This window comes from Centroberyx gerrardi, chromosome 8 (assembly GCF_048128805.1).
Source record: "Centroberyx gerrardi isolate f3 chromosome 8, fCenGer3.hap1.cur.20231027, whole genome shotgun sequence".
NCBI lineage: Eukaryota > Metazoa > Chordata > Actinopteri > Beryciformes > Berycidae > Centroberyx > Centroberyx gerrardi.
The window spans coordinates 7471176-7494076 of NC_136004.1; the positions used below are offsets into that span (position 1 = coordinate 7471176).

Sequence of the window (22901 nt, forward strand, 5' to 3'; positions counted from 1 at the left end):
CAATGAAATTTTAGTTTCTTTGCATGTTTTATTCATTCATTAAATTTTCAATCATGTTTTTTGTAAATGAATTCTTCATGTAAAGGTAGTAATATTTCAGAGTTTCCCTAACATTTAATAGGTAGTGTGTGTCACCCTGTCTTAAGGAGCTGCTAACCCTAAAAGAATTTCATTAATATGGGTTTCAATGGAGAGTTTTAGTGTTCCATGATGGTCTAAATGCTGTTTCAGAGGCTTTTCCACCCTGACAATAATACAATTCTGAGGGAAAGACTAAATTCTTGTCATTTTAAAATGTCTATCAGCAGCTTCAATATAAAAGTTGGTATCAGCCTTCAAAATCCTGTATTGGTCAAACCTGAGTCTATTCATGTAGTTTGTAAGAGCAAACATTTCTGCACGCTAAAGTATGTCAGGTCGGGTCAGGCCAAGGGAAGAAAAGGAGGGCTTTTAAGAAAGCCCAGCAACACTGTCCCTCACTCAGATACCCCCGGCCTCGTCCTGCTTTGTGTGTGTGTGATGCAGCCCATGCGTGTCTCATTGTGTCCCCAACAAAAGCCAAGACTGCACAGACTGTACGAAATTCATATTTAGAAAGGTCGTGATTCTGCTCGTGTGAATAGCTGGCTCGGCAGACCGGCCCCAGGGGCCTGTCAACCTTATTCCCCCTTTAACAACATAACACATTTAGACTGCTACAATAGAATTTATGTCTGCTCGCTCCCTGGCTTCCCCACCCACTTACAACGATAGGAGAGGAGGGATTACACTCTCTGCATTTTTCTAGGCTGAATCAAGACCCCACTGGTTCTTGTGGAAAAAAAAATGTTTTCATTACAGCTTTTTCGAACAGCGCCCAGAGCCATCCTGTCAACGTGATAAGGGAAAACTTGGTGGTATTGAAAACGAGACAAATTGGTTTGTTGCCCGGGGGGAGAATTGTAATTAGCGCAGCTCAAACTCGGGCACTTTCACAGGAGCTTTGTGAGGTTTTTGTTTCCTTACTGTGCTTTTGCCATGACGACCCTCCACTTGAAGGGCGGGATCAATCCTCCTTGTGGCTGCTGTCAAAGCCAGACTCGCACCATATTGTCCTGTCACTCACTGTCTGCCAGGTGTTGTGCCGCCTGGCAGCCTCTCAGTGTTTCAAGAGGCCTTGAGGTGAAAGAAAACAGAGGAGCGACCCAAAGTAAACATTGTTTCCCCCCCCCCACCCCCACCCCCCCTTCTGTCAGCCACGTCGCCTCAGCACTCTGGGTGAACCTTCCCGAGACGTTTCCTCGGCCTCCGCGCAAGAATGGGATCAAGGAAATCTCCACTCTCCGCCGCCCTGAGTTTTAATGACTTGATATCTTACAATGGGAGTGGAAGTGCAGACGGTGCAGATGGAGTTGATAAGGCCTCTGCCCGTTGAGAAACACTCCGGCTATATCCTCTCCTTACTTAACTGCCTGGTTGGGGAAAAACACCTTTTTGTACTCCAGATATATAGACTGGAACAAATTGCCTTCAGATACCAAGCTGATCATTAACAAGGTCCAGTTTTAAATAAGGGTTAAACTATTTCTCATTGTCATAATTTAAGTTTAAAATTCTGTCTGTATTAGTATTACAATTGCACTGTATTTTTTTTATTATAAATTAAGTATTGCCAGTATTGAACGTAATTTGCCTAACCTGCATTACATTACAGTCTTCTCATAATGAGAACCACAGTGGAAATATGCCTGACGTTATCACATCCTCACTCTCTGAATTCATTAAATACATTAAATTAAATCATCACTGCTGCTCAACTGCTGCCTGTAATCGCGATGCTTGATGAGCTTATCACTTACTGTGGTATTGATTGCAAATTCTTTCCCAGTGTAGATTGAATGACAGCAAATTGCAAGCTGTTGATCTGGCAGAAAAGGCCTTAATGATCAATACAGTAAAAATAGGAAAAAATGGATGGATGGACGGGTGTGACTGACTTTGCTTTACGACAGCTGTACTTCAATTCTGAAGTACAGCCATATTCTGGATTTGAGGGTTTCTCTATACCACTCTTGCTTTAGATATCCATGTTCAGCTGGATACTCTTAAAGCCGCTTCAGGTGTGTCCACTTATACCAGAGATCAGCAGAAGCACTAAGACTAATCGCCATTGTATTTGAACATGGCACTCTCAGTCAAACACTTCGGCGGTCATCTCAGGGGGAAGCTTGCGGTTTCCTAAGTGGTTTTCCCTATGCAGATTTCCACTGCTAATTCAGCCATCGATGCTTTTGTTCCCCTGCCCAAGCAGCACTACCCACGATCCAAGAAAGGCAGAGAGAGAGAGAGAGAGAGAGAACGATACAGTAGAGAGAGGGAGAAAGAGGGTTGGGATTCCTCGGGTGGATTGGAGAGGATTTGGTCCTTTAAATAGAAGCACCTGTTCATCTGGGATTAGTAGGAAGCAGTGCTCTATTTTGGTTCAGCAGGGATGTTTACCCAGCATGCCCTGGGTCCTGATGGCTGCCTGGGTGTGAAACAGAGTCCTGATTGTTGGCGGCACACTGATTCGGGGGTTGTAGTGTATGAAAACTCGCTATGTGGCTCATGAACAGAAGATTGTTGGTTCAAACGCCTGGACCAACTGGGAAAAGTGTTAAGCGGGGAAAGTGAATGAGTAACGCTCAGCAAATACCATTGAGCTGCCCTTGAGTAAGGCACTTAACACCCAATTGCTCCTTTAGAGCTATTCAGCGGCCGGCAGTAAAACTACCGGTCAGCTCCCACATGCAAATGTGTGTATCATTTTATGACTGACAAGCTGGACATGGCTGAAAAAGAGCATGCATATTCAGAAAAGGCCTTTCCCTGGATAAATAAAGGTTAGAATAAGACGACCTGACCGGCCCTGCAGAGGCAGTGAAGAAGCTTTGCCTCGGGCACAGTGTTGGGATAATGAGGCAGGTTGGAATAGCGGGCAAGGTGTTGGTTTGTGCAGATCACCAACGACCATAGGTGATAATGAGGAGGTCACTGGCAGTGCAAACACTGGAACGAGCCTAATTATTCTTAAAGTCACAGTGAAATGACATTTTGAGAGCATCTTGCATCCGTAATTTGATGTATTTTTAGTTCAGACAGGATGAAAGGGCGGGACATAATGTGGGGAGGAAGTATTCAAAAGTGGCCGACGGTGTAAACCAATGGGATAGCAGTTAGAGAGAGAAAAGCAGTTTTATATGATGGGAGGGGCTGTGGTGGTGTTACTGGTAGGAATTTTTATTTACACCTACTGGTGTGTGATGAAACAACCACTAAAGATAGTTTTCCAGGAAGGAAAAGGAATGCGGTTTTGATATAAAAACATGAGAAAATGTAAAGGTAGTACATTTTTTGGCATGTATTGTTAAATAGGTGTACATTATGACGTGGAAAATTATCTAATAAAGTAAATTTTGATGTCACTTTAAAAGCCCAATCTGTAATTGCAGTGTGGCTCCCCCTGTTGAAATACTGTTACCCTACCACTGGATTTTGTTTTACTTTTGATATGACTAAACATGGGTTTTACATGTTTTTTGACGGTATAAAATGATTGAGTACAATACATCAGCATTTTTGAGTTACGATACACCAAGGACATTTGTAATAGTTTAATACCATTTATAAGTCAAACTCTTCAAAAACATATTAAATCAATTCTGGACTGTATCTTTAAATACCATCAGAAACCCACTGGCCCACCTCCAATTGTTGTTGCCTCGCCCCACCCAGCCTTCTCAGGAGGATTTTTTTGGCTGGCTTAAAACAGACTGATGACTCCACTCCACCTATAATTGGGTCAGCATGTGTATTTATAGCCAGATTCTGTCTCTCTGAACACATTAAACACAAAGCAGTGTTAGTCGCACTAAATGGTTTGGATTGTCCTCTAGCTAAACACCAGCAATTGTTATTTACTCTCATTAACTTCCCGTTAAACAACCATTTGGAGCATCAAGCAAAACAATTCACTCAACAGTAGGAGCTCACATCTGAGCCTTAATGAAACTGCTATAAAGGAACAATGAGGAAAAAAAGGGATACAGTCAATGTTGGCCTCCAGATTATTCTGCATCGCAATGGAGTCGTAAATAAGCCTTTGTCCTTCTCATCTTCTCCGGGACTGTATTCTCAGAGTAATAGAGGTTGATTTAGTAGAGGAGCAAAAATACATTTATCTTAATAAAGATCATCAGTCTTCATTCCAGCACATGGCCAACTTGCTACTCCCTGTCACTGCATTCAGCCTTTCAGCAGAAGACGTGCCCAGGAATCACTTAACAATCCAGTAATGAAATCCCACACCCTTAATGCGTAGATGTTGTTATTGTAAAAGCCTAGCGGAGCGGCCTAGGAGTCTCCTTTATTGAATTAGCAGTGAACTGACATCAGCGTTTATCCCTGCATATGGCTCCAGCTAGGCCCTCGCCGCTCCCAGTCCCCAGCCCCTGCCAGTCGTGCCTGCAGGGGGGAAAGGCCTTGACAGGCCCCTAAGCGGCTCAGGCCATACATGTTGCTGCACAATTTCATTAAGAGTCACAATTCCCCCCCCCCCCCCCCTTATAAACTCCCTGGTGCAGCCGGAGCAGATGGTGCGACCCGGGTGTCAAGGGAGACTTTCGGAGGGATCCAGAGGAATCCCCTTAATAAGGGAAGCAGGACTGCAGCCGGCTGTTTTAAGAGATAACTCCTGCTTCTTCATGTCATATTCAGAAGGTGCTTTGGTCTGAGAGTAAAGCCAGATGAAACTGCAAGGCCAGTTCATGTTTCTTGGTCAAATTGCTGAAAATCAGTTTAAATCAACATCCAAGTTTTTTTCTGTAAAATATAGTGAAATTACAAAGGCTGAATGGAAATGTCAAATTTCAATAACATTTCCCTCTGCAGGCTATCGCAAAAAAGTTTTTACACTCACTTGAGGCTGAAAAGGTTTTTGTTGATAAAGAAATTATGTGATGAATAATGATGCCACCAATAGTGATTCATTTGTTGAATAAATAATGACACAGGCTTGACATGATTGGCGTGACAAATGGTTTAATCTCATTGCACAACAGTTCTGAAATGTTCTGTATAATATCGGTCCACCACAACCTCCATATGTCAAACCTGCTGCCACTCCTATGTATAAGGAGACCGTCATGGTTGAATGGCCGCTAATTCATGCATTACAATACTGCCAAGTGCATTTCTTTGTTCCATCTTTGGACAGCATTGGACACAAAAGAACAAAAACAACTTGCCCAGTACTAATTAATTCTTGAAAAAGTCTGCATTTTTCTCGTGGATCTGTTTACTACCGTTTCTCCGCTCTATGTTCAGGAAGCCTATTAATGCGCTTCAACTCAACTGATGGAAACACACTTAATTTGCCTCGCATAAGTCAAAAGTTCACTTAAAACTCACTTGGCATTTGGATGGAAACAGAATACTTTTACTTTAAGTTAAATTAGGATGTTGATGTTTGTGCCTCTATGACTTCTTTTCATTTAGCATGAGCACTGGCAAAATTTGGCTGATGTTCGTGTGATGATTACCAGCTGACCTTAATAATGCATCACAGTTTGACTCCTTGACTACTCTTAGACTATCTGAATAAAAAGGGAATAACCCTTCATGTCACAGCTTCTTCTGGTTAAATAGTTTCCCTTTACAGTTGCATGCCACCTCTGTGCCACCATTAGCGCTGCCACACATGCACTTTTAGCCCGAGCTCCTCTCGATGCAATCCACCCCTCTTATGTTTCAGTCGGTAGGCACAGCAGGTTTATAAATCCTCCCATGGAAAAAAAACATGGATGCTCCATTAACGCTGCTTCACTGGCGACGCTCTTTTTTTGGGGGTGGTGGAGGTTGGGAGCAGCAACTACCCCCATGCAGGATTGACATCAAAGGCCTATATTTACATCTGTCATATGAATCGCCACTTGATGTGAAAGTACATGTTGACGCTCTCCATAACACACTGATACGGCTGTAAAATCAATGACGCGGCCCTCTAGCGTTACCCTGAATGTGCCCAGTCATGTGTGTGTCGTCATGTCGTCCTGTGGTGTGACTCGGTGTAGGCCCGACCCACAGAGGCCGCATTGAGGACAGGTCAGCCCGGTTTACTGACCCTCCCACCCCTCCGTCTATCCCGCTCTTTGTACCCCGGTTCCCAGAGAACACTGGTGGGATCCTGCCCAGTGCTGCCAGGCTTTATCGCTAAAAGGACTCATTGTCTTGTCTTGTCGCCGCTCTGTAACTCAATGGGACTCTTTGTTCCCGTCGGCGGCGTGTGGGACGCGGAGCCCCGCCGTACTGACGTGTCGCGGTTGCGTCCCGCGGAGCGTCGACTTGGCGGATCGTATTTGGGTGTCTTTGGTGCCTGTCGGGAGAGGTTGTAAAAGGAGCGGCAGATTGTCACATTTCATCCCGATCCCTGCAGCGATCCAAACAGAGCTGTCTGAGGGGAACGGGGAGCTGTGGTATCAGAGAGCTGCCATGCTCAGTCTCCTCTGAGGCATCCCGGCTCCCTTTCTCTCTCTGAGCCTCTGTGTGTGTGTGTGTGTGTGTGTGTGTGCCTGCATGCCCTATGTGCAACCCTGCTGCGTGCCCTGTGTTCAAGCATGCTCATCCATATGCTTCTGTGTGTACAAGGTGTGTGTGAGTGAGTGTACGGGCATGCACACCCGTGAGCGAGTATGTTCACGTGTACACTTGTGTGTTTAGAGGCCGGCCTGTGTGTGGGTGTTCCCATGTGTGGGGGCACGCTTCTTGCGAGCATGTTCATGCATTTATTTGTGTGTGTGTGTGTGTGTGTGTGTGTGTGTGTGTGTGCATAGCCTCCCTCCCCTCCTCCAGCTGATCTGGATCACCTCCCCTGCTGGATACCATCCCTGTTTGACAATATACAATTAAGATTCCTGCAGATGTGAAGGGGCCACTGATGAGTTCCTTCAGCACAGGAGAGAGGAGAGAGGGTGGGAGGCGTGGAAAGAGGGATGAAAGAGGAGGAGGGGGACGCGGGAGGGGGTGGTGGGGGGATCTTCAGGGAGGTTTAGCGAAAGCACCTGCCTCAGCTCCGGGGCTCATGATGGATGAAGAGGAAAAACTGAAAAAAAAAAAAAAGAAAGGGAAAGAGGGCGCGAAGGAGGGGGACAGAGCAGGTTTGAGCTTGAAACGAAGGACATTTTGTCCTTCTGCGAACGCTTCACTTTAGCCTGTTCAGTCAGGACAGACGTCAGCGCACCACACGCACACTGACACCCGGGCTCCGGTCAGCTCATGTTATATTCACCCACTTCAGCAGGTGGATTCTCTCGAAAGGTCACACACTGGAAATCTTTTGCGATAAAAAGCCTCTCAGATCCAAAGGTTCTCCAGTCCGGTCCAGTTCTCCTATCCAAAGTATTAATTGAGAACGAAGGCTCTGTCATCATGATTTCTGTGGCAGATTCCTTTTACATTTTCAATCGTGTGAATTTAGAGGTGCTACTTGTAGTATTTTAACATCAATAAATCATTACCACGTTCATTTTGAGATATTAGTGTGTTCACCGTAAATAAACGAAACCATTGCCAAGAAGACTGGAAATCTTCCAGATTGCTTTATGGCACAAAGGGATACAGCTTTATGGCACAAAACAGAAAGAGGGCGCTGTTCCTCCAGTGAAAATGGAGCAAATAGCAACATCCCAAATGTCTTAATTTTGAGAAACACTAGAACTAACAATGCCACTGAGAGGCCGCCAATCGTCTTCACCATGGTCTCATTCGTTTATGGTAATTACACTAAGGTATACTTAATCTGACAATGATTTATTGATGTTTAAAAATGCAACACGTAGCATATACACACGCTCATACACTAACCATACTTGTTTTCCACCTACAATGGTAGGCGTCAGATCAAGTCCCACAGAGAAGCACATCTGGACATTAGTGGTGTGAGGGCCGGCAGGGTGTGTCTCCTTGGTCCCAGGCCCAGTCTCTCATAATAGACCGGGGCATGTGGGCTATTATGGAGCCCACCGCCACACCACACAAACCTCCCTGCACAGACAGTCCGAGGCGATACACTACATTTACATCACTGCCACATGGGGCTACATAATAAATAGAAAAAAAAAAATTCATAATTTTCTTTCCGAATCCTGTGAGGCTGCAGTGTTTAGTTAGAGGCGAATGTGTTTCGCACAGCTTCCTAAACAAGATGTTCCTGTGCTGTACAGAAGCCCTGGCCGTTATGAAATTGCTGCTGGGGCAAATCTCTCATGTTATTCAAACCAAAGTTACGCATTTTAAGCATTCCACTTGCACACAGAACTTATTTTTAAACCCTGAAAAAAAAAAAATGTCTGAAAAGTTGTCTTCTCCTGTCTCAATTTTCATATCGCATTTGGAATATTCAGCAACATTTCTTGTCAGTATTGTACAGCCCCGCTGCCCCAGTCTGCCTAGCACTGCCACGTGTGTGCAAGCAATAAATATATTGGTTATGTCCATTCAATCTCTGAGTGTAGATCCAATCTCTTTTCCACATCTGTCAGTGGGGATGAATTGGAGAATATGGCATTATGAGCTACATATGGACAATCACTTGGGATTAAGGATTTCATATTCAATGTCTGGCTCTGAATATCCCATCAGATTGTCTTTTGGGAACGTCCAATAATGACTTTTCACCATGATGTCAAATGTGCTAGAGGTGAACGGAAGGCCAAATCTCTCCAAATGAAATACCCCGAGGTGTTAAGCCTGGAGATTGGGTTTGACTGTTGGAACTGAAAGAAGGGCATTCCAGTCCTACTCCGTGGAGTGTTGTGTGTGTGTGTGTGTGTGTGTATGTGTGTTTGACTGCATATCAATCTGTGGGTGTCTGTGGGTGTGGGCATGTATAAGTTCATGTGTGCCGTTTGTGTCTGTACTGGCATATTACACATTACTATTATTAGTAGTAGCAGTATTTGTAAAGCATTTTTCAAAACAGTTGTGTTAAGAGGAAACTAATAAATAGTACTTAAAATAGATGATATATTTCTGATAGTAACAGTCAACATGTGACCATTCTGACAAATTAGATTTATAGACCACAAGATGCCCTTGACAAAACTCTATGACAGCTTAAAATCAATATGACAGAGTAGCATATCAAACACAAAATGAAAATGCATGCATATAGGTGTGTGTATGTGTGTGTGTCTCGGTAGCAACTGACAATGTAACATTCAATGTAATTTGTCATATCATTTAATATCTTTAACAACTATCAGGCTTTGTTACATTTTATCACACTTTGACAAGTTATTACATTTTCCGACAGTTATACATCATATCAGTTGCTACAGTCTCTCCTCCACAGCTTCTCCATGGCCTTTGACCCAAAACCTTTCCATCCTCCGCTATTTGACTGAAGGGTCGGCCGGAAGGTGGAGAAATCGGCGTGAACATCTCCCTCTGTTTTATTACCAACAGAGAGTTGTGTCATCCATCTCTGCCAACCTCTGCACCAGGCAGGGCTGCGAGGCCGCTGCCAGGGCCCGTGTGTGTGTACATTAAACTGATTGATGAACAGTTCATTAGGCTGATGGGCTCCGCCGAGAGACGGATCCGGCTGCAACAAGAAGTGGGTCTAAAATACAACCAGAATCCGCTGCGGCTGTGTCAGCGTTTTCAAATGACTCGGCAGCCTTTCGCGATAGATTTTGTGCTGCGAAGACGATTTGCTATTATTATTATTATTATTAGTCACAGTAGGGAGGGGGGAGAATCATTAGAAGTAGTTGAAGTTTGCATACGGACTGTCATGGTGCTGCACAGTAAGGGTTTGCATGGTGGGTTGTGTGTGTTAGTTGAGTGATGGAGTGCCAGAGCTGGATTAACAGGACGGACACGGTTGACTTGTGGAAATTGCACCGTTTGGCCATTTAATCAGTGCTTTTTTTTTTTTTTTTTTTTTGGAAAGGTGTGTGTGTGTTGTACCGTAAATATCACCAGCACCAGAAGGCATGGCAAGGAGCTGATCCACCAGCAACTGCCAATGCTGCCAGCAGAGGAGCTCATTACTGGTCATAGCATAGTGTACGTGTGTGTGTGTGTGTGTGTGTGTGTGTGTGTGTGTGTGTATTTTTTTACCTTTATTTATCCAGGAGAGGTTTACTGACCATGCACGCTCTTTTTCAGCTCTTCTCTGTGCCCATCACGTTCATTCAGTTACACACATTCACACCTCATTAGTGCCTTGTGATAGTTTAGCGTCTTGTTATAGTTATTGAGGGAAGGGGGGAACATTAATCATTCACATTCCCTGCCTAGAGTTTTGGCTGGGATGAACTTCTTGTCACAAGTAGGATTAGATTGATATATGTGCTTTTTTATTGAAAATTGTATATCAGCCAGTCAGTGTCATCAACCTCCAATATGGTTATGATGCAGTTTGATTGATTCCGTATGTTTTGTTTAATTGATCAATACTGGCTGATCGATTGATCTACATTTTGGTTGGATTCCATACAAATATGCATGACTATGATTAGTATTATGATGCTGGGTTTCAGTGGAGAGTTTTAGTGTCCTGCGGTCTAAATGGTGAGTAAGAGGCTTTTCCACCCTGACAAGAATAAAATTCTTCAATCCAAAATGATTGATATCAGTATTGGCCTTCAAAAACCCACATCAGTCAAACCCTAGTCACAAGGCAGCTCCTCTAAACTCCACGCTGCCGCCTGTGTGTTATTCTGGTGCTGCTGAGCCCCTCTGTTTGTGTGTTTAAGAAAAAAAACCTGGTGTGAGTGTGTGTGTAGCCCTGATTAAAGCTCTCTAACATCTCCGCATGATGTCTGTTCCAGACAGAGAGAGGATTGCTCTGTTCACTGGAGAGCAGCTTGTGTGTGTGTGTGTGTGTGTGTGTGTGTGTGTTTGTGTGTGTATGCTTGTCCAATCCAAGCTCAACCTTGGCTTCCTGCAGGAAGTGAGAAGAGAATTGGACTGACCTCACTGGTTTGCATGGAACAGCTAGCAGATGGTGCTTGCAGATAAATAGCCATAACGGTTATAATTGTGTCGAGAGAGGGCGGGCTTTGTGGAGGGTGCGTGTGTGTGTGTGGGTCAAGGGTCACCGAGCACTTAAGTATGGAAGCTGAGGTTAAGATGAGAGGCGGGCATCACAACATGACTCGTCTCGCTTCTCATAGCAAATATTTAAAATTCAGCTTGGGCTTTTCATCTGACTTCCATCTCTTCCATATCTCTCTCTCTCTCTCTCTCTCTCTCTCTCTCTCTCTCCCTGTGTCTCTCTTCTGTCTGCTGTATTTCTGGAGTTCCTCCTCAGGTTTCGGCTCAGTTCCTCTTATCTCCTCCTCCTCCTCCCGCTCTCTTCCCAGAACTGCTGAGTCCTCACCGGCGGGGCGCTAGTAGCGGGGATCTGGCATCATCCATGGCCTTCTATTTTGGCTGAGGGTGAAACTAGATTTCCAACTGTACTTGAACTGCAGTGACCCGGCCCCTGCCAGCTAGATGTGTTAAGTAAGGGACGGGGACTTGAAACAGGAATTAGGAATGAGAAAGAAACCAAACTCAGACTGTTACCATTTTTTTCATTACATTTAATATTGTCACGGATGACAAACAGTCTCAGACTCATTTCAGTTTTGGTCTTTGATGTAAAACGCATTGACAAGATGCTTTGAATGGTGGTATATTACATTTTAGATTTAAATTATAGGCATTTACCCAAGAAAATGAAATTTTAAATTTACATGTTTAGTAGTTTCATTCACACGTTTATCTAGAGCACCTTACAGTGACTGCTACAGTGGGATAAGCTTAAATTCTTACATTGCTGACATTACAAACAACCACATAATGAGAAGTGAAAAGCCAGAGCAACCAGACAGCAGATGTAACAAATATTCCTGCATGATAGAGAAGTAAAGGGTATTCTTTGTAACCTTCAAGGGGTTGTGAGTTGCATACAACTCCCCGTGTCTCTTTGGTCTGTCTGTTTCAGCTTTTATTATTTTACCTTGTCACTGTGGCCTCAATCTGCAGCACCAGCTATCTGAAAGCAAGCTGCTGAAACAGATTGATGTGGTCTTGGAAGCATAACTCTAGAAGATCTGACAGAGGCCACACACACACACACACACACACACACACAGACCACAACAACTGTACTCGGGGTTTAGCATAAGAGTGGCTAGGAATGTAAGTTGTGCAGGCATTGCTCACACTCCCCACATATCGGCCTGGCAACTGAGAGAGAGGCCCAAACGGTTGACTGAAACAGGGGGCGTCCATATTGGCTGAATACCCTCCTATACCCAGATAGAGTTTCATACAGATGCATATTTCTGATTGGGAAACGCAGAGATTACCGTTCACACACACGCACACACACAAAAACACACACATATGCACAAAGAGGCAACAGTTGCACGGGCAGAGCAGATTGACCTTGCTACTGTGGTCTAAATACCCGCAGATATTTACTTGTGTAGTTAAGCCCCAATGTCTTTGGCCCCGTAAGCCCTCACTTATTCCATTTGACCCTTAGCACTGTACTGGTTTTCAATTTCCCACGGGTAGCCAGAGAGCCAGCCGCTCGCTCCAGATGCCCCCATATGTCATTTCCTCTTAGGCAGATTATGCCACACACCAGCCCACAGCCTGACACAATAGTGATTGTGTATGGTGTGTGTGTGTGTGTGTGTGTGTGTGTGTGTTGTGCTGGGTTTATAGACGCATGTCAATGTAAAGTGTTTTTCATTTGCAAAAGTTAGTTTTATATACGGTATGTGTTTCATTGGATCATGGGAGCAGGCATTGTTGCATTGTGATTTGTTCAAGGTGTATTGGAGTGTGTAGGTAGGCTAGGTGTGAGAAGAGATTGGCTCTCTCCTCTTGCGGGGGAGGGAATGAATAGATTGAAAAGGTGTGTGTGTGTATGTGTGCGCGTGCTCACTCCTGTTCATGCAACACACACATTGAGTAGGGGGATGAAGGGAAAAATTGCCGCTCTCTCTGTAAGCCCCCTCCCCTCTACACACACTACAAATGCTACAAACACACTAACACTTTCCTCCCCCGTATGGAAAAATTTGAGTTTCATTACTATGTGAGATATCTACTATTTGAAAAAGGTCACACCTGCTCTTGCGAAAATGATTGCTTGTATGAAAATAAAACCCACCACTGAATGTGATTGAAGTTATTTTCAGGCCTTTGCTTATAAAACAGATTTGGAATGTTCAATTAAACATGAGCCTCATAGGTATGGAGCCAGAGTGGTTGCAGTAGTATCAGTTGCATGGTACTCAGTTTGCTTATTTATACTTTGATGTGATTTAGTGTGCTAAGCTGGTTAGGACAACCTTACTAAATCACATTTGAGGCAGGGGGAAATTAAAATGTTTTTTTCTGTACGGGACAGCTTTCCTTTTTTCCCTCTCTTTACAGATGAAAAGGGGGTTATGAATATGTAAATATGCGAAGGGCAACATGGGGGCAAAGCATTTTATTTCATTTCAAATGGACCTCTTATGCAATTATGGAAATGCAAATTGGATTTACCCCTCAGTTGAAATGCAGATGTAGTACAGTGTAGTGTATCATGCAGCTGCACAGGTCCCTCCTCTGTTGTGTCGTCTTACTCAGAGCGAAGTCAACCGTTCCCCCGGGCCGTCTGCTCATCAGTAAACATTAGTGGGACCAGACACTTTGTGTGTTTCCCAAGCTCTAAAATTTGTATTCATTTGTTAATATTAATTTATGAATTAAGTCTGTTCATGCATAACAAACATCTTTAGGAATACTCAAGATAGTCAAATACGTAAGATGGATGTTTATGGAGATTATGTTTTTTTTTAGAATGGATAATGCACAATTGGCTGTGCGCAAATAATGGCTCCATACAACCAGGCTAAAGAGAGATACCTGAAAAAATAAGTAACCTAACTTCGTCTAATAAAGTAGATTAGTTTACTGTGACACAGTAAACTGTCTTTAGCTCTAGTCTCTACTCCAAAACACTTGTAGCTTGAGAAGAGTCAGCTCAGTTAACCTGAACAAACTGTTGCTTTTTGGCTTTGTTAGCTAGCTAATTAACCAGCTGGCTAATTTAACACAGCAAGTGCTAGCTAGTGTAAAAATCACATATGTTAACTAGAAGGGCACTCGGAGAGCGCAGACCTCCGCCAAGGTTCGTGCTATTATTGCTTGTTCGTGAGTCGGATCTGGATCCGCTCCAAAATGTAATGGGTTCTTCCTTGGCCCATGCTACACCCTTCCACGAAGTTTCATGAAAATCGGGCCAGTAGTTTTTCCGTAATCCTGCTAACAGACAAACAAACAAACAAACAAACAAACAAACAAACAAACAAACGGCACCGAAAACATAACCTCCTTGGCGGAGGTAACAAGACAGATGGTTACCTGACAGAAACTATGGTTAGCTAGCTAACAAGCTAGCAAAATGATCAGTTCCCAATCAGACACAGCACATATTAATCATGTCTACTCAAGTTGAGACAGCCAAGTCGTATGTTTAGAAATGTTATTAGCTGACCTCAGCCACTGTTGCCCAAGGGCTGTGGACCTCCAACATGGCTGCCAGAAGGTGCGTTACATCACCTGAAACCCCTTAATTGGTGAATTTTCCATTGAGATTTTCTTTACACATTAGCCATTGTCTAATTCAGATGGACCCGTTATCGGGAGCACACAAATGGCTCACGTTGCGAGACTACGGGGTGTGATTACGTATGTGACTGTTTGATTCAACTCTAAAATTCATGTCACTATTCAGTTTGTGAAAAAAAAAATGAAATTGCTCATCCCTCATAAATAACGTAGGCCTAGAGGAACTCGGCTTCATGATACCCCATCGATCTGCGCAGCTCTGCTTCTCATCTGACCCGCTGCCAGCTGCTCTCCTCCACGCTTCCAGCAAACATCACCGCTGTCTCCATTGACAACAGACCTGCTGCTGTGTGTGTGTGTGTGTGTGTGTTTGTGTGTGTGGAATACTAAGTGACGTGTGTGTGTGTGTGTGTGTGTGTGTGAAAGCAGAGCCTCAGAAGTGTGTATGCCTTTGAGATTGGCAGGTCCCAGGGTGGTAGCAGTGAGCGATGCTGCCGTTCCTGGCTCCTATGTGGAGAAAAGGAGTTGGCAAGAGTTTGAAGAGTATAGGGAAGAATCCGGCAAATAAACCCACCAAAACACACTGGATTTAGCATTGTGTTTCAGCTGGTGTAGAGCTTCTAAGGGAGATGTATGGGGGATGTATGGGGGAAGAATAATGTTGTGGATTGTCAATTATGGGGATGGTGAGGCGAATGTGAAAATGTTTCTCTTAAAAGCTTTAGGGGCCACTTTCAGTTCACTCTGTTCCAAAGGTAAACTGAAACTTAAGTTCACATAACAATGATACAGCCTTCATTCTCAACAATGTCTTTCTAGACTAGATTTCCCATTGTTGAATCATGAAGAAAATCCAATTCCTGAAAATGATTGAGTTGGAAGGTGAATCGACTCCAACCCTGATACAGATTCTGAATCAGTGCTGATGTATGTCCAACTAATCCTGCCACTCTGTGCTCAGTACTTACCCTGTGGGTGGGTGATTGGGTGGGGTGGGGTGGGGTGGCCTTACTTTAACCCGGGGCATTTGGGATCAGTGGGTATCAGCAGGCAGCCTGCAGGAGAACAGGCCTCCCATCTGCGTCCCACTGGGTTCAGCCTTAATGAACTAATCAATGGGATAACATTCCCACCAAGGGCTGATTACATTACTCCAAGTGTTCCCAACGGACCGGCAGCGTCTTCTAGTGTTACAGGTGTCATTCATGCTAGCAAGACTGATAATATGGGATCCGATATTTTTAGATTCAAGCTGCTAATAGCTGATATTTTGAGCCTCTGAAACAGCATTTAGACCATCATGGGACACTGAAACTCTCCATTGAAACCCAGGATAATAATAATAAACAGATTTAGTTTTATCATTGCATGCAAACTTGTGTGGAATCTTATCAAAATGTTGCATTAGAATCAATTCAGGTTAAGGGCTTCACATAGACAACCAGTGTAGTCAATCAATAATAATACAATAAATTTGTTATCAAGCAACCTGCATCATATCCATCATAGCAGCAACGGACGACATTGATTGAACGATATATCATTCTAACCCTAGCAAGCACTTAGTGTCACGCCCTCAGATATTTGACATCTAACTCAGATATAAAACAAACAGGGATTTTGTTGTTGCTTTTCATTTGGATCCATCCACTACCTCTCCCTTCCCTGTGTTTAGCCCCTTCCACAAATAAGTTGGCACCTCCAGAGATAGCTGTATTTCAAAATAACTGTCACATATTGTCAGTCCTTGTATCAATATCTCAGTTAATCAATATGAGAGTGAAAAAACGTCTTGAGTCCGAGAAGTCAAATCATAAACAAGCCAGTAGTGGACTCAGCAGTGGTTGCTGTACTCCATGTCTGGATTAAATCTTTAAAAACTCCACAGATCCGAGTTCAGTCGACTAACAAGGTCGTCACTGAGCGGCCCACTTGCATTTGACACCTGACTGATCGCGTATGTACATATTAGCCCGTCTCCCTTCATTCGCACAGATTGGCATCTTGTGAAAATGTCCTACGTCCTTCATGTTTGGCTAGAGAACAGTGTTACCTGTCTGTGTTTTCAGTTTCAGATGAAAGCATGCCAAAAGCTCTCCAGATCGACTCGCTTTTCTCTTTGATGGCTGTTCAGACTCTGCCCTTCTGTCACAACCCCCCCCCTCATCCCCCACCCCCCCGACCCCACCCCCACCCCCAACTCCCTCCCAGTGCTACTAAAAGAACAGATAAGAGCGACTTCAAAGGCAAAGGCTGCTTTTTCCGCTGCAATCCAAAAGCAGGCAAATGAAGGACTGGCAGATTTGAGTAGTCAAATAGCTCTGGGATGTGTGGTGTGTGCAGAGAGTGCATGTCGATGGCTTTTTCACGGTAGATGTGATTGATTATCCCAGCCCCATTTTAAACCTGCAGCCGTGACAGCAAACCAATCGTACCACCCTTCAAAGCTTTAACGAGGCCTTGTTTAAGTTTTTCATCAAACCTCTAATTACTTTACAAAGACCGCAGCACTCTTCCCCTCCCCACCCCTTCCCCTCCTGTAGGTTTTCCACAGCGGTTGGATTAGAGTTTAGCTGGTTCGTTTCAAAGTGTTCCTCCCCAGATTTTGTTTAATCAACAAACCTATCCGGCTGGAGATCGTTCTCAGGGTGGCTGGCAATCAGCTGAGTTTTTTAAGGCAGGATTTGTGTCCAGGCTTTTGGGGCCAGGCAGCTGCGGTATTGTCACCAGACAGCCAGGGCGTTTTCTCTAATCTTAATACCCAAGAATGACACCCACCACAAACACCCCCGCCGCCGCAGGGAGGGAGAAGGCTATCAGATACCCAAGGCTAAGACTCTGTCATTCAGTCCCTGAGCTGACGCTGGACGAGGCTAAGCGTGTGTGTTTTGTGTGTGTGTGTGTGTGTCCCTGTACTGTATTATATGATCTCACCATGTCCCAGGGTAGATATCGATGTCAGCATCATTCTTGTCCACAAGCAAGGTGAGGGCCTGGGAGGGGGAAAGATGCAGAAAAAACAGGGGGACACACTACACGACTTTTTGGCAGATTATAGCCGCATGTTGGCATCAGGACTGATTTTCAAGATCAGACCGAGTCTACACTAGTTTGTGGAGGTCGTAATGGACAAAGTGAGCGGGGACCATTGCAATTATTCAAAAACATTGTATGATTTTTACAATTCGAAACCTGGACAAGTCTTACTCAGTCCTCTTGTAGTGTGAGCTGGTCAGCAACTCAAATCAACAACACTGCAGGGAATTTGTTGAGTATATGAGTGACTTTCTGAATGCATTGGTATTACACTGATACTGTGATTGAGTGATCGCTTGAACATGGTGCTGATAAGCTCAGCAGATCTATATCTTGATTTCCAGGACTCAAAATGTGCACTCAAGATACTGTAAGACGCTTTGGATGAAAACATCCAGCAAATATAAAGTGTCATATTTGAATGAACCATCTTTGGAAAACAAGATTTGTGGGGAAGCAGCAGAAAGAGAGGAAGAAGTCAGTTCTAGTCTTATGATGCTGATTCCATATGAAGATGAAGTGTGGAAGATCTGCACTTTGCTTGCAGCCTGCCTAGTATTGATCGCTATGACTAAGGTTGGTAACGAGTGTGTGTGTGTGTGTGTGCGCTTCTGCCAGCCCGAGGAGCTAGCCGTGTCTTATTCCTCTTTAATCTCTCCGTTTCTATGGCGTCCCTCTCAGCCTCGTCTGAGCGAGATGATGAAATATGATTTTCATTTTCTTTTATTCCCCCCCATCGAATCCCTTCATGAATGTTATCTGTGTTCCTCTGTCGCGGGGCGGTGCCGCGCCCGTCCAGGGACCCGAGAGCTTGTGTTTTGAATGCTGATTGGCCGGAGGGCGGCCTTTTTTTTTGCAGCCGTTTTTAATTACCACGGAGAATCCAGGCTTTTCTTCCTCTTCGGCCAGCCTCAGGACTCCAAGCCAAGAAAGAGCCAAACTCATTACATTACTGCACTTTTGGCAGCAAAAGACCCTTCAGCCGGATAAAGTTGCTCCAAAGTTTTTGACAAGTCGGAGGCTTTGCCGCCCCAGTCGAAGTATCACGGTTACACAAGCAGTAAAAGTGGCTAGTAAACAGTGTTGAGAAGTGCTCTATGGTTATTTGTTGCTCCCACACAATTAACCAATGTCTGTGGCCTTAATCAGGCTTTCTCTCAGTCACATTTTCCTCCCACGCTGTCTGCTCCGAGGCTCCCGAAATGGTTGCTGTCAGCTTTTTTTTTTTTTCAGCGTCATTCTTATCACACTCTGTGGGCAAAATACAAGATTCTTTGACAGGCGGTGAAATTGGGATTTTGTACGACGGTGGAGCCGCACTCTATTGCTTTTCCTTGATCAAATTCTTCGCCACGTCTGCTCGTCGCCGGAGCTGAGGTGATACGACGCGGCACTACTCAGTTCAGTCCTTCTCCACTTAGATGGCATTTCCACTGAAATTGACTTTGAGGTTATTTTGCAGAAGTAAACATCTTCCCCCCCAAACATAAGCTTTTTAAGTTTCTCAGTCATACAACACAGTACTACTCTACTCCACTTAAATGAAGCCATATTCAGAAATGTAGTGGCGCTGAAACTGTGTGATATGCATTTGTTGTATACGGTTATCATAAGTAGTAGCAGACTGATACAGGTTGCATGAAACTAGGGCCATTTACAAGGAATTAAACTAATACTTTTCTGAAAAACGCTTTTTTGTATTGGCAATTTTTCACCATATGGTCACCTTTGACTGTAATTCAGTTTACCCAACATTTTATTTACCACAGCATGACTGACTGTGTTCTCATAAATTATATTATGTGGTGCTGACAGCCCATAAATCCAGCTCGCCCAGCTATCCCTACAGTACCATGGTCTTTGCTGACAATGCTCTCAATTGTCCCTCTCTTTCTCTTGACTGTCCACTGCAGTCAAAGTGTGGCGACAGTCACCGCTTCACCCTCCACCGTGGTCAGCCGGGGTGGGGAAGCAAGTTCAAGGTTTAAGTCAAGTCGCAGGTGCTTGTACACTCGAAGGTCAGTGCATAATCCAGGTGAGTAATCTGCTGGAAGGATTATGGTATTTGGAAGGGAGCGGAGTGGAGTGCATGCGAAAGTGGAAGCAAAGTCAGCATCAGGACTTTTCTTACCCAGGAGCCATTCTGGTACCTCGTGATCGTGGTTTGGGGTCAAAAGACTTTCGGTCAAGTGAGGAAGTGGATTTTCCTTAAAAGGCACAAAGTGGAAATTTTCTGCCAAAAAAAAAAAAAATCCAGTCTCATCTTATATCCAAACTCATCTTTATCCAATCTACAAAGAAATCATATTCAAACGGGAAACACTTTACTTGAAGTGGTGCTCATAAGGCTTTCTAATTTCCTAAGACATCCTAAGCTCATTATAAGCACGTTGTCAGTGCATGATAATCATTATAATGAGACTATGTTAGAATAAACATTGTGCAAAACAATCAGGGGGTTGAATACTTAATGGGGCAGCGGTATGTTTAATGACATCACATTAAATTTAATATAATGTCCTGATGTTTGTCTAATGATTATAAGAGAGGTTTACCTATGCTTGTAATGGGCTCATAATCTGCTTGTACTGCATCACAACGCGAGTGAGTTGAACCTGAATCGACCCCGACCTCGCCGGTGATGCGCTGCAGTGATATTTAGGAAGGGTGATGTGTGGAGTAATTAAGGCTGCGGTTTGGGGCTGACTGGCACGATGTCTTCGGGGCCAAAACAAGCCCTCACAGAGTCCCCCGGTGTCACTGGGTGTCGTCAGCCGAGGACCAGTGCAGACTGGTTCTGTCGGTGGCCACCTCCGGCCTGTTGGCGCTCCCACCCGCTCTCTGCAGCCGCCACTCTGAATAATTCAACAAAGCAAAAGAGGACTGGTGGGGGGAAAGAGGAAAGAGGAGGTATAGATTGAAGATGATCTCAGGGCGCTCGTACCAGGAAATTGACTTTCTGACGTCAGGATAGCCTGGGGAGGCGTGTTTTGGATGTGTATGCACGAGTGTGTGTATCTATTATTTGTACATACGTGCACGCGCGTCATGCATAAGTCATTATTCCAGGCAAGCGAGCTGGACACACGAGCGACGGTCCTTCCTTTGAAACCCCTCCCTTCCTTTTCCGGCAGACGCTTTATTAATTCATAAACTCTCCCTCTGTCGTTCTATATGCAGCACGTCCGAACGTCTTCATTCTGACGCCGCTTCATCTCTAGAGCGACCGCACGAGCAGTTAGCTAGAAAGATTCCGCCCAAGGAAGCAAACAATGTCTTGACATTTGAGTCCAGGTGATAAAATAGGGTTGAACCGCTCTCTGATGGGGATGCGGTTATCTCCCCGAGGGTGTGATTCAGGTGTCTTCACAGCTGAATATTTCACAGCGCTGAGTTATGACTCGGAGGCAGCGGATAAGGTCACGCTTGACGCGCAACGGCGCTAGAATTTACTGTTGAGCCTTCTACAGGCGTCGCGGGCCTAATAAAGACTTTCCTACTTGGTAACCCTGCTGTCAGACCTGCTCTGACACCCCACACGGGTTTCCATGGAGGAGGCCAGCGTAGTTAACACCACAATGGAGAGCTGCATCAGGTGTGTGTGATGGTAAATACCCCACAGCTGGGCTGGGCCGTTGATGCAGGGAAGAGGGACCACACCTGAAATGGAAGCTCATCCTCATCCTTTACCCAACCAACTAAGGTGTGGTTAGCTTTGTTTGTTGTACATTCAGCAGCTTGCAGGGTCTCGCTCTCCTGGTGGACTATAGGTGTAGGTGGATTCACATCAGTTATATTGGCAAAAGTCTCCTCAAATGCCTCCATGTCGGCATATCTTCACTTTCAGTCTTGTCCCTCTGGACGAGACTGGAATTATCAGACCATGTGCAATTGCGCTGAAGAAGGTAATTTGGGCAAAAATTCATACCGGGATCGAGGGGGAATTTCGCCGACATGGTCACTCTGGATGGGATTAAAATTAACAAATAGGTCAAGTAATAATTACAGTTATCCTACCTACCCTGGAGAAACTAATCCCATCAGAATGGGGCTTATGGCTATGAAATGTATTACTTACCAGTGTTTGTAGGTGCTATGTGTAGCATTTTAACATAAATTAACCATCACCACATTAATTTTGAGACATTATAATTACCGTTAACAAATGAGACCATCACGAGAAGATTGGTAGCCTCTGCGCTGCATTTTACATTGTGAGCCACCTGGTCAGATTTTGGGGGAAATCTGCTGGATTGCTTTACAGCACAAAACAGGAACCATTTTACTTCAAAACCAACACCATGGAGGAGGAGGAGGTGAAGTAACAACATCCTCATTGAGACAGGAATCAACAAGGTTTATGGGAAGCGTGGTCTTAATTTTAAGAAACACAAAATGCTATAGGTGCTTCAAGAACAGGTCATTCAGATTGGCTAAGGAGTAACTCTTCAGTGAAATTATTTCACAATAGAGATACAGTGCTATAGGAACATTGATAGGAACATCAATTCCAGTTGGCTACTTTGTTATTATTTTATATTATTGTTTCTATTGGCCAGAAATATATTCAATGCATTCAATTTGTATCCAGCATCTACTCTCATGTTTCCAGTGACTTCATTATTGCTCAGATATAGAGCTGATACTGTTAAGTACAGAATGAGAGGCCTATGTTTAAAACAGTGCACTTGAATATAAGTGAACTTAGACTATCATGGTCAGGGCTAAATTGCATTACTCATACCCTGCGGCAAGCAAGTCCCACCAGATGGACTGGTTTATGTTGTACGACTTGAAATGAGTCACCTGTGTCCAAATAAGACCTATGTTTAAAACGGGGCACTTGAATATGAGTGGACTTGGGTCTGTCAGTCTGTCAGTCTGCTGGTCTATTGGGTCAGGTTTGTTTCTTCCTGTAATTCTCACGCATATTCCAGGAAATGCCTTGGCCAGCCTACATTGTAATATAGCTCAGTGTTGCTGGCCCAACTATAGCCCTGGCCTCATGAGTCACCGCTCATCGGTGGACCTATCTGAGGCCGGGGAAGGGTGGCGGTGGTGTGTGTGTATGTGTGGGAGGGGGTGGGGGTGGTGGTGTATTCTGTCCTGTCTCCATGCATAGCAGACTGAGATGCAAATATTGTGATTGTTTCATAATCTGAAGGCACACGTTTTCAGTTTAGACTATGTGGGCTCTTTTTTGCAAAGGCAGTCTTTTCCCA

General features: G+C 44.4%; 1 protein-coding gene across 1 annotated transcript in view; it reads left to right on the top strand.

The window, feature by feature from the left end:
- Positions 1-22901, top strand: part of zdhhc8b (zDHHC palmitoyltransferase 8b) — a 68818-nt gene that overhangs the window by 30537 nt on the left and 15380 nt on the right. The window lies entirely within an intron of this gene.